This window comes from Astatotilapia calliptera, unplaced genomic scaffold (assembly GCF_900246225.1).
Source record: "Astatotilapia calliptera unplaced genomic scaffold, fAstCal1.2 U_scaffold_5, whole genome shotgun sequence".
NCBI lineage: Eukaryota > Metazoa > Chordata > Actinopteri > Cichliformes > Cichlidae > Astatotilapia > Astatotilapia calliptera.
This window is the reverse complement of record NW_020535789.1, coordinates 431,721-444,404: the sequence shown is the minus strand read 5'-3', so window position 1 is coordinate 444,404 and position 12,684 is coordinate 431,721. Positions and strand designations below refer to the sequence as shown.

The window sequence follows — 12,684 nt, the reverse complement described above, 5'->3', positions numbered from 1 at the left end:
AGTGTCTGTAAACTGAGAGATTTAAGAAAACAAAATATAAACAGTCAGAAGAACAGAACTCAACTGCCAGTTTAGTAAAACCAGAAGACGAGACACTGTGCAGTTCCCACAATCCTTTTAGTAAACCATCACTCACTCCTGCAGCCGCATCTGCAGCAACACCCATATCAGGAAGAACTTAATAATCCCTTATTAAGTGAAAACTAGAGATCAAAGTAGTTTGTAGTTTAAAAGGGTTGAAAACAGACCCCACTGAGTAGATATAAATATAAAAAGTACGAAATAAAGATGAACAAAGGGAAAGTTACAGTAGAAATTATCTTTAGAGTATTTGAAATTAATAATAGCAAGGATAACAACCTGTAAAGTGATATTAACAATGAAACACAGTTGACATGATGACCATGCCCAGCATGTATAAAATGAATATAAAGCAAATAATTCACACGAAAATATTTTAATAACATAAATAAGGTATATTAAGGCTGTGTCATTGTTCAGCCAAGGACAGTGTGTGAAAAGGTAACTGTCTCCACCCTGGGAAAAGGATGATTCTGCAGGTCATCTGAAGCCCTTGATGGATACAAAATAAAATATAAATAATATATTATAATAGAACTGCCTGGTCCGCCATGCAACAGAGAGAACAAATGTGACCGCAGATTGGATGAATTCTAAATTATCTGTTTGCCGAATAAGATGATCTGACTAACAAATTGGCTCAGTAGTAGTATAGTGGTACACACTGATAAAATATTATAATATGCTATTGCTGTTATATAAGACAAAGAGGATAATATTAACAATGACATAATATTAATATGAAGAGGCACCTTAATCGGTTATGATGTGAGGTGGATAATTGTTAAGCAGTAGTCTGCATCAAGCTTAAGGTTTGCTGAAACTCAGTGTAATGACATGTGAGATGAAGACAATACGGAGAATAACTAAACTAATGAAGTGCATAGAGGCACTTGACCAGCTTGAAACTTATCATTCTAGAATGACACATTGCTGAGATATAGAGCACACCTATAATAACAACCAATAAGCAAAACCCTGTAGACAACAGCTAAAACTACAGGATTGAGAAGCTGAATTAAATATGTAGACACTGCTAAGCTGATGAACATGTTCCACATTTTCTTTTCTTTTTATTTATTTGTTTCTTTTAGAGCAGAAGCTGCTGTAACACACCCAAAGAAAGACTGTAGGTCTGACCAACCGTCTCAGTCGTGGGCAAAAAGATGTCAGTCAATAAAATTCTAAAAGATAATTTATTGACGAAAAATATATCAAGAGATAAAAGATAAAACAGTCCAGTGTCCCACTTAAGAATTGTATAAAAACACACAGTCCCAAGGCCAGAGACAGCTATGACACACGGCCAAGTTGCACTCCACATGTTGCCTTTAACAGGGTTAGAAGTTGTACTTGGAGACCCACCACCCTGCAAGCATATAGTCAGTGGTCACTCAAGCCTCTGCAACCCAGCTGCCTTTAGGCTGTGGCATATAATAGGCCCTGGACTGCACAGAGAGACAAAACGACACACTTAATATAAAATTCATAACGCAAAACCAATCCATCCCAATCATATCTGATTTCATCACATTACATACCTGCACAGAGAGACAAAACAAAACAGCAGTGTTTGTAGTGTGGGCTATAAGTAGACGAGTGTATCAGTGCAATCAAGTACACCTGCCTCTAATTAGTCCAACCTGATTCCAGCCATTGGCTCACCAAAAATGTGACACACACAAAACCACTCCCAACCAAGTGAAACTTCACACAATAATATGGAGCTGAATTAACACAGGCACATTAGTCTAGTATGTTAGAAGCTGCATGCTATTAAAAGCCAACATATGCAGACTTCTGCCTTGTTCGGGTGGCAGCATTTTTTTTTTCTTTTTCTTTTGTGTCCTGACACGTTTATGTTTTTTGGTTTTGTTTGATTATTTTGTTGGTTTTGGAAACGACTTTAAACGAACTTGTGACAATACTTGAGAGTCACAATGACAAATAGTGATTAGGCATATGATTGGAAAATGCCTAGGTTTAGAGCTGTGAGCTATGAGCTGTGAGCAATGCAAAGTTAAATATATATATTTGTATAAATGGGAAACAACCCTAACTTGAAAGTTTGAAATGTGTGAGATCAATGCATTGTTTGAAGAACTAGAAATGATCTAAAACTGCCTTAAGTGAAAATGTAGAGTTGCATCTATTCTCCCAAACAAAAAAAACAACAAACAAAAAAAGGGAGAAGCATTCTGTAACTTAAAAATAAGGCTGACTGTTGACAACAGACTAAAACACTAATTCGCAGGTGGCTATCAGGAACAGAGAGGCGAGCAAAGTCACAAACACCAAGGCCGCAGACAGCCATGCAGAAACAGCAGATAACATAGAGACAACACCTGCTAGAACCGTGGAGAGGAAGGTCACTTCACACGAGATTGTTGCGCATGTGAAATACACAAAGATAAACAAATAACCATTTATATAGACAGCCAGTATGTTTTCTCTGCTGTGCATCATTTTGCAAAAAATCTGGAAAACCAGAGGAATGATTACACCAACTGGCAAACCAGCATGCCAACCTCTTACAACGCCTACTGACTCTTTCATTACTACAGGCAACAATTTTGCTGACAGAGCAGCAAAATAGGCGGCACAACAGGCAAACATCACATTGATGGCAGTAAACACACATCAGATTCCACTGGATGTGTTGAAAAATGAACAAAAAGCAGCAAGCACAGCAGAGCAGGCAAAATGGCTAAAACACGGTGCAGTTCTGACAAACGACTTAATGATGTGTTATGGCAAGCCAGTGTTGCCAAAATTCCTCCACAAAATGGCGGCATTAGTGACTCATGGCTGTACGCATTTGTCAACGGGGGGACTGACCAGTATTTTCAACTCTCATTTCTACACTGTAAATTCTACACAATACTCTCATTTCTACACTGTAAATTCTACACTGTAAATTTTGAAACCTCAGCAAAACAATTTGTCAGAACATGCATGACGTGTCAAAAATATAATGCTCAGGGTAACCTGCGACTAACTCCGCCTCATCCTTTTCACACAATTCATATGGATTTTATTGAACTAAGCGAATGTCAAGGGTCAAAATACGCCCTAGTGGTTATAGACGTGTTCTCAAAGTGGCCGGAAATCTATCCAGTGAAAAAAGGCAGATGCAATTTCAGTAGCAAAGTGCCTGTGCAATCACTTCATACCCACATATGGCATCCCAGCTTTGATACGGTCAGACAACGGCACTCATTTTGTAAATGATGTCATCACTAAGGTCTCTGAAGCACTCGGTTTCAGCATAAAACACCACTGTGCTTATCACCCTCAGAGCGCAGGCCTTGTAGAGAGAACTAACGGCACTATAAAACAAAGGCTCAGGAAATGCATGGCAGAAACAGGAAGGCCGTGGCCTGAATGTTTGGGTTTAGTGAAAATGTGGATGCGCTTAACACAAGGCTCCCATAAACTAACTCCATTTGAAATCATTCATGGCAGGCCGTTTCCACTGCCTATTACCAGTCAACCAATAGACAAAGCAATCAGAGAAAACACATTAGCAGAATGGATGTCTAAGCTGTTAGAAAACAAAGAGATCATTGTACATAATCAACAACCTGATGATGTTTCTCCAGTGTCTTGCAGACTAAAGCCCGGTGACTGGGTTCTGATCAAGGTGCTCCAAAGGAAAAACTGGAGCACACCCAGGTGGGAGGGGCCATACCAAGTCCTCCTCACTACACCGACCGCTTGCAAAATTGCGGAACGACCATCCTGGATCCATCAGAGTCACTGCAGGCGAGTCAGTGAAGCCATCTAAACACAGCTGACGGCAGGCTTGCCCGCTTGTTGTGATCTCGCCCGGTGGAGGGGTCAGCTTTCCTGGCCGGGGGGTCTACTCGCGACAGGAGGGTGTGTTCCGTCGTCATGAGGTGGTGGCTCTTATCAACTGCAGCGGCCCTGACCATGGCCGGGCTCCTCACCTTTGCTTCCGTGAGGGACAACAAGTCACGCTATGTGGAGAAAAGGCAGACACTGTATGACAAAGGAAAGTACACCAAGTTTCCCCATGGCTACGCCACTAACTTCTGGTGGCAGTTTATGAACACTACAGCTCACTTGAATAACAAAACTGACTGCTATGCATGTACCCATATGCCCCTATCCTCGCAGACGTCTGGCCTGTGGCCGTACAGCATACCTGAAGATCGCAGTTGGTGCCTGTTGGGCCTGGCAACACATCCAGGCTACGGTACTCTTTGGTCCAAAGCCAACTACAGCATCCCAGCGAAAGCAACCTGGAGGTCATCATCACTCACAAATGTGAACTGTTCCGGACAGACATACCTACTGACCTGGCCCCAAGTCTCAGACCCGCTGCCTGATGTAATTCTACTGAACAAACTGAATGCATCACAACTGCCAGTATGTGTGATGAACAATGGCTCGCGGGCAGTGGGGGAGCTGCCTACTCACCAATGTAAGCACATATACACTTTCTGCCCACCAAGGAACGAGAGGAAGTGTATGGCCTGTTCAATCAACGCCACCTGTGCCAGTAACACGACGCTGATGGGCCTAAACTGTCGCTCCGACTACAGCTACCGAATGCCACTACAAACAAAGACTCAGTACCAGACAGGATGTGCACGGACGGCACCCAGCAGCAGAGGAACCAGAGTTTTGGCTGACTGGTACTTCCTATGTGGCAACAAGGCTTATCTGTCACTCCCTGAAGGTTGGGGAGGTCTGTGCGCCCTGGTGGAATTATCAGATCACGTTTTCTTCATGCAAAGTGTTGCACATCATCCAAGCAGCCGGCAGAGACGTGAAGTGGACATCGCCTCCCCCAATTCTTTCGGCATTACTGTGGACACTGGAGTGCCGGGAGAGTTTCGCATCTGGGGAGGTGGAGTGAAATTCTTACAGAGCTTGATCCCCGGCATTGGAGTTGCCGAGGTGCGGGATCATGTGGAAATCAACCGATATGCTCTGCTACGACACATCAACTTGACTAAGACCCTGGGAACTGCCTTAGCAGGAGAACAGCAGGCCATCAGAACGACTGTGCTGCAGAACAGACTGACACTAGACCTGCTAACAGCATCACAAGGAGGAGTTTGCAAGCTGATCGGGGAAACATGTTGCACTTTTATCCCTGATGGATACGAAACTGGAGGAGACATTTATGAAGCTTTGCAGAATTTGACCGCTCTGCAAAAATATGTCACTGAACACACACCTGGAGCAGCTACAGCACAAGGCTGGCTTGACTGGCTGTTCAGCGGTTCATGGCTGGCTGCTGTAGCAAAGCCATTTTTTCTTCTAGGTCTCATCATGATAGCACTGCTCATATTAGTGTTGTGTGTGTTGCCATGCCTAAGAGTAATGATTTCAAAGATGATAACAACTACAATGACTGCTTATGTTGCCGTGCCTCAAGAAGAACAACATCCCGTTGCAATTCTGTTAGAGGAGAACTTGTACTAACTGCTAATAAATGACGTGGTGATTAAAAATGACTTGTCAAGTGATCACGCACTGATTAAAACATTAGTAGGTTATGCAGGTTTTCATCCTTTTATTTATCTATTTTTTTTTTTGAAGTTCTCAGTTTTAAACATAAAGTTTTCATTTTAAATATGAAGTTTTCATTATTTTACATATAAAGTTTTCAATTTAAGGTTTGCATCATTTTAAATATAAGGTTTTCATCCTTGTATTTTTTGAAGTTTTCATTTTACATATTAGGTTTTCATCATTTTTTTAAATACAAAGTTTTCATTTTAGTTTTCATCCTTTTATTTTTTGTAGTTTTAGTTTTATTATTTTTTCTTGTTTATTCCACTTGTTATTTCATTTACTATGATTTTCATTTACTATGTTTTTCTTTTTATTATTTTCTTTTGTTTTATTCTTTAGACCAAATGACTGCCATTTCTGCTATGCTGACATTTTGAAAATTTTGGAAATTAAAAAAATTGCCTAAGATACTTAATAAATAACCTTCATAGACAATTGTTGTATACATTTAAAATAAGTTAAAACAGGAGGGAATGTTACAGGAAAAATGATTCTATATTTCTTTACCTTCTTTTAAATGTACAAAGATGCCTTTTGTCTGCCCTTTGCCTATGGTTAGATTAGTTTGGAATGATCTTTTTAGACTTTCCCAGCAAAGACATCTTGTTTCTGGGACATATTGTTTTAGATTGTTTTATCTCTCACAGCCTTCTCCCAGCTCTCTGCTGACGAGACTAGCGCCACATATGGAGTTGTTTATTTTATTTGTTTTGTATTTTCTTATCCTGTTCTCACTGTCTTTCCTATAAAAATTACCAAGCCACTGTGCATGGTGTGAGTTGTTCTTAGCAGCTCACCCGTGTACACGTTTGATAAAGAAAGTAACTTTGTCTCATTGTGTCTTTATTTCTCCTGGGTCTTTTACAGAGTTTTCCCCCGACAGAACTGTTCATGCTGCTGTCAGTGTTTATTTCTTAACTGCGCAACTAATATTCAAATTCAAAGTTCCACTAACCTAATTAAGCACAAATTTGGATACATTTACAAAAAAGGAATTCTTTTTTTTTTTTTTTTACATTTGTTGGCTTCATGTTTACTGTAGAGTTAAAGTTATTGATATAATTTCCAATAGCTGTGATCAAAACTGAACTCTGTCACATACACACACACACACACACACTCTCTGACTCACTCACTGGCCTGCACCAGTTACCAGTCACTTTGTGGAGCATTGGACTGCCATTACCTCATAAGACTTTGTTGTTATCTCTTACCGTACATTACTAAATCTCCATTTGCACTATTTGCCTATTTGCACTACTCTGCCTGGTTTACACTCAATGTCATTTACCCTTACCTGAATATTGTATATTGTATATTGCATAGCTTTCTTGTTAATTTGTATTGTATTTATTTAAATTTTTACTTTTTAATTATTTTATTTGCATTTTTTAATCACTCTCTTATATTTAAATGTTCATTTGCTATTTCATCTAGGGTTTGAGAGTAACGAAATTTCTATTCTCTGTATGTCCTGTACATGTGGCAGAATTGACAAATAAAGTTGACTTTGACTTTCACTTTGCTTCCAGCAATACTGGCAGAATATTAAAGGAGGAGGACTACCTCCAAATTCGTCAACTTTTTCTCAAATCAAGAGCTGGACAGGACAACAATCCAAAAACTAAACCTGGTTTTGGAATAGATAAGGCAAGCTTCAGGAATCACCTTCCCCGACCCTAATGAAAATGTGTGGACTATGCTTAAAAGGAAAACAACCAGAGTTAGAAATTCTCATGCACCCAATTCTTGTGGGTTTTTTTTAAGCCATTAAAGGCACATCCTGTATGTCTGATATGATTGATTATGCTCAATAATCGATCCTGGAAAAAGGACACTTCAAAGAACTAATTGAAACCCACAGAAAACCCCAAATTACAACGGCTTTCATGAATCTGATGGGAATACATGACTGAAATTTTAACTTGTTGCACTTTTGTCTCTTTACCTTTGATAATGACAAAAATTTCAGTTCCTTTAGCAAATAAACAAAATGTATAATCACACATTTTACAGCTTGGAGTATAAATATGGCCTTTTTAACAGGTATATTATTAGATGTTCATTTAGGGTGGTACTTAGCAAACAGTAATGTGGCAAGTCGCAGTTTTCATTATCCTTATATCTATATCTGCCCGCCCCCTCCTGCTCAGTATCGTTTGTCCTCCGGCAGCGTGGCCACGGTCACCTCTTTGCTCCCGAAGTCTCAGAAGGCTGTCATGTGGAAGGCCATGTCGGAGAAGACCACCAGGTACTCGAAGGCGGCGAACAGGGAGTAGATTCCTGCTTCACAGTATTTGTTGTGGCGTCTGAAGAAGTAGGCGGCGATCACACAGCAGCTGATGTTGAACAGGAAGAGACGCAGCTTCCAGTGATATGATGTCACTTCCTCTGGGCTCACGTAGTGTCTCTTGATGACGTACCACAGCCAGCACGTAATGAGCATGTGCACCAGCGAGCTCCCTATGAACGTGATGAACCCGTACTTATGAACACTGTAGGTTTCCGTGGACGACACGTACGTGAGCATCACCAGGCCGGTGTTCTCGGCGAGGCTGCAGAGGAGCGCCAGCCCGCTCAGCAGCAGCTCCGGCAGCCTGTTGGCGAAGCGGCTGCGGTAGAAGCTGAAGTAGGCAAAGGCCACCAGGTACCGCCGCGCCGAGTGGAGCTCGATGCAGCCGCGCCAGATGTAGCGCTGCGGCACACCGCTGATGGACGGGAGGTAGTTGGACACCTTACAGTGCGTGTACGTCGCGTCCTCATAGTGGTACCAGAGGGAGATGAAGATGCAGGCTATGAAGATGAAGCCGGTCACCGGCAGCAGAACCGTCCCCACGGCGAAGCTTTTGAACGGCAGCCGGATGAGGAGCCGGTCCCGGTCCAGGCTGCTGTACGGCCCCTGGAGCATCCTTCACGGCTCCCCGGGCTCGCTCCTCCTCGCTGCCATCGAGCCCCGAGTATTGCTTTTTTTTTTTTTTTTTTTTTTCTAATTAAAAGCAAAATAGTTCTTAAAATCTGCTTTTTGTTAACAAAACTTAACTCACTTTTAGGTCTTGGACTCAGAAAATGCTATTGGATCGATGCCGCCCAGTATTGCAAGTGATGTGTAACAGACCACTTAAGCCATTGTTAAAACTGAAAAACACTAAATTCCTAATTTTATTTCATTAGACTTCAAACAAAAGACAAACAAAAGCTTTCAATAAGAGCAAATAGGTTAAATTCTTTAAAAATTACTGTCTGCAAGCATATTCCATTACATATTGAAAAACAATCACTTTAAAAAAAAAAATTGTAGTAACAACAATTCTAGACTCTCATCACTGGATAAAGCAGCTGAATGAATCAGAGGATACTATCTGGTGACCGGAGGCCAATCAGAAGCGTCCAGCATCTTCAGCGACACCCGCATTCATCCACCACCATGTCCTGGTAATGCTGAAGCACCACATTGTCATTGTTGTCATAGTAGAGCATGGAGATCGAGGAGAGACGGATGGGGACGCAGCAGGGCTGTGGCGTGTTCTCTGGATCCAAGGAATGCACCAGGGTCTGCAGGATGGCATGGTTGGTGCCGTTCAGGCTCTCACTGAGCGGGAACGGACACTCCCCGTGGCAGTAGTTGGCCATGAAGCCCTGCGGGGCGATTACCCAGTCCTGCCAGCCGACATCTTTAAAACTGATGTAGAGGCGGCGAGCTTTACACACATTGCTGGGTGTCACGGGGATGTGGATGGCGCTTCTCCTCTGTCTGGACCGACACCGATTTGGGTTGAGGGACACAGCCACTAGTGAGGCCTGAACCAACGGGAAGGTGAAGTCTTGTTCCAGTGGGAGGGAGTTACCGGGGTAAAACAGAAAGAACTCTTCCGGGTGTGGTCCGAGAGGGAGCAACTCTAAAATTAAGCCATAGTTAGACCCCGGTTTGCGCCAGCTCTCTGCCACCGCTGTGAGATCCATGGTGATGGAGGTGAACTCGGGCTGCAGCTGGACCGACTGGGACAGCAGGAGTCTGCGGTTCGCCTTAGGATTAGTTCCATTCAAAGTCGATCGGATCACTTTATAAAGAGAGGCACTAATGGCCTGGGACCCTTGCAGCAGCTGCACGGGACTGAGGGGCTTCCAGTGGAGCTTGATTTCCAGATGAGCCAGAGATAGCATCTCCACAGGCTGCAGGATGGACATGTTGAAGAAAAGATGCTTCTCCAGGCAAGCCTGACAGCTGCTGCTCCAGCCAGACACCATCCTGCCTTGGTCTTGGATGTATCTGACAATGTTGCCGCGGACTCCATACTCTGACACCGGGCAGGGTTGGCTCTCCAGAGCCTGGAGCTTCTCGGCCCTCCGGAACATCCTCCAGAGAGCAGAGGGGACATGGCGCCGGGGCTGGAGGCTCCCTGCAGGCCTCGGCCTCTCGGAGAGCCCCAGGGACCTGAGGAGGAGCTGCTCCTGCCTGTTTGTGTCCTCCACAGGTGAAAGGGCACACACACCGAGAAAACACACTGCCAGCAGCAACACAGGAGTCATGCCCGGACTTTCTGTTGATGAGTCCCGAGTCTTGCCGCGTCCACTCATTTTGGTTCTTTTCTTCGTAGCATCGAGAGTAAGAGAAAATGTGGCCCGATCCGCTCAAAGCCTCGCTTATATTTCCGCAGAGCGCGGGCGGATTCGTAACGCACCAATCGCAGAGAGGCTTGCGGCAGCGCGCAAATTCAATGCACTTTTCTCCAATGAGCAGCACACACCGAGGCGGGGCGATGCTCCACATGGAGCCCGTCACCAATCACGGAGCGGCACCGCGTCACAGCCAGTCACACACTTTAAGAGCAGCGAGTCTCCTCTATTCGCTACATCCAGCTGGCTCGCGCATCCGTGGAGAGAGCTTAAGCTGCACGCTCTCCTACCAACAACGGCTCTTTTCAGAGCCACCTCAATCACTCACACCAAGAGCTCGCTCCTTTTTTCTTATTGTTAGTATTGTTTTTAAAATTGAATCTTATGCTCACACTTCAATCTTCATGCTGTTTCTATTCCTGAAATTACAGTTGCCATCAACATGGAATTCACTGACTTCAGTTACGAAATTTATATTTAAAGTATTTTTCAAAGGAACCTGTTAGTCACTTAAACTCAAGTTCACTCATAAAATGTGTCCTTCATAATAACGTTACAGGCTATGCTAGGCTTTGGCCCAATACGCGGGTTGTGGATGAGAATAGAATGAGGCAAAGGACACCGCTTCCTCGTTTCTCTATTGTCAAGTCAAGTCATCTTTATAGCACAGTTAAAAAACATCAAGTGTCATTCAAAGTGGTGGACAGAGGGATAATATAATAAAAACAATATAGATAAGATGAAAACATTGTAGAAAAATTGTAAGACATCCATATGTGTACATGTGTAACGGAGCGAAGGTGATTTTATTTCCACAGTGTCGTTTTTTTTTTAAAGGAAGGAAACCTTCCTCCAAACGGACAGAGCAGTGGAGCCGCCAAGGGAAAGCACACGATTAAAAAAAACTGTATAATTAAAATATAATTTATTATATTTAAATAGTTAAAAATGCAAAATGAATTAAAACAACCTTGGCCAAGGGGTAACACAATAAAAAGCAATAAAACACAACATTAAAAGTCCAGTGGCATCCGCCACGATATAAAAGTCACAAAGAACTAAAAAAAAGTCCAGCGAAGTGATGTAAAAGGGAAACCCAGCGGAGTCCTCGCCTTCCTCCCCGCATTCCGCGTCCTGGTACGCTGAAGAAAGGGAGGGAGCGGCAGTCACTATTCTTTTCGGCAATTTTCATTCAATAAAAGGGGCTAAGTCGAAGACTTACCCCGGGTGGGCAGAGCTCTCAACTCCGCCCGCCGCTTCTTTAAAACTGCAAATCGGCACCAGCTGTCTCGCCGCCTCTGCTCTCCCGCAGTGCACAAGCTGGGCTCTCGTTAGTACTGCCGTCCGCCTGTTCGCTCCGCGTCCCTAGTCGCTGGTGCTGTCCGTCCTTCCTAACGCCCAGCTCCACCAGCCCCTTCGGCTTGCAGGCGCTGCCGCCTGGCACCACTTACTCCTGGCCGTCTCTCAAGCCTCTCGGTCGAACCCCTTCCTTTGGTCTGCCAGGCCCTCTTATTGGCCTCTCTGGGATCTCTCGCAGGTGTGATCAGTTTATTATCAGGTAGGGGCGGAGTCTTTCCAGGACAAGTCATCAAATAAATACCATTAAAACATGCAGTAACACTCATAAAAATAAACCAGTGTACAATATTAAAATATTAAAAAGGTTAAACGCAGCAAAACATGCATAGTAGAAAAACTTAGATGACTTGTCCCTTTCCACCCCGTGACACATGCAAATATGCACTGTTATCTTTTGCAAGTAAAGCAACCGTCTCATGAAAACTTTTCGTCGTTGTTTCCTTAAAAAATGTTTATATTTGTGACAAAAGTGTGCAAAATGCCCAACACACACAATCAAACACGATCTGTACAGCGTGATGAACGTCATCTGTTTTAAATATATTAACTGAACAATCTGCAACAGAGTTTGACAATATTTTAAATAATTCTTTATTTTTTGAAAAGTGTTTTATGTGCTACATTTACAGCTCACCTTTATGATGCACCGCAACAGAACAAACTAATGAACACATTATTCAAATCAACTTGTTCTCCTGGTCCATTTTAGATCAAATCTAAAAGTTAAAATTTTATTCAATTTGTATTTGTCACATAGACAATCATACATAGTGCGACATGCAGTGAAATGCTTATGCCAGACCATACAAAAACGAAACGAGACTAGCAATAAATAATATACAACACAATAATACTACTACTACTACTAATAATAATAATCTTGGTTTGTCTTAGAAACGTGTAAGTTGTTTGAGGAGTCACATGAGTAGCCTATATTTCTGTCATAGGTTTCATGTTTAATAATGCTGCTTTGTTGATTTTCACGGTTTCTGTTTGGAGACAGAACAAACAAACCGATAAAGCTCGTATTTTACGTTTCCTGTTTTACCACCATGCGAAGGGACTTTACCTCGTTAGTGC

General features: G+C 42.8%; 2 pseudogenes; both read right to left on the bottom strand.

Annotated features, from left to right (window-relative positions):
• Nucleotides 1-7,386: 7,386 nt before the first annotated feature.
• Nucleotides 7,387-8,786, bottom strand: LOC113018204 (post-GPI attachment to proteins factor 2 pseudogene; annotated as a pseudogene).
• An 83-nt stretch (nt 8,787-8,869) lies between these two features.
• LOC113018194 (protein DVR-1 pseudogene) lies at nt 8,870-10,271 on the bottom strand (annotated as a pseudogene).
• Nucleotides 10,272-12,684: the final 2,413 nt, after the last annotated feature.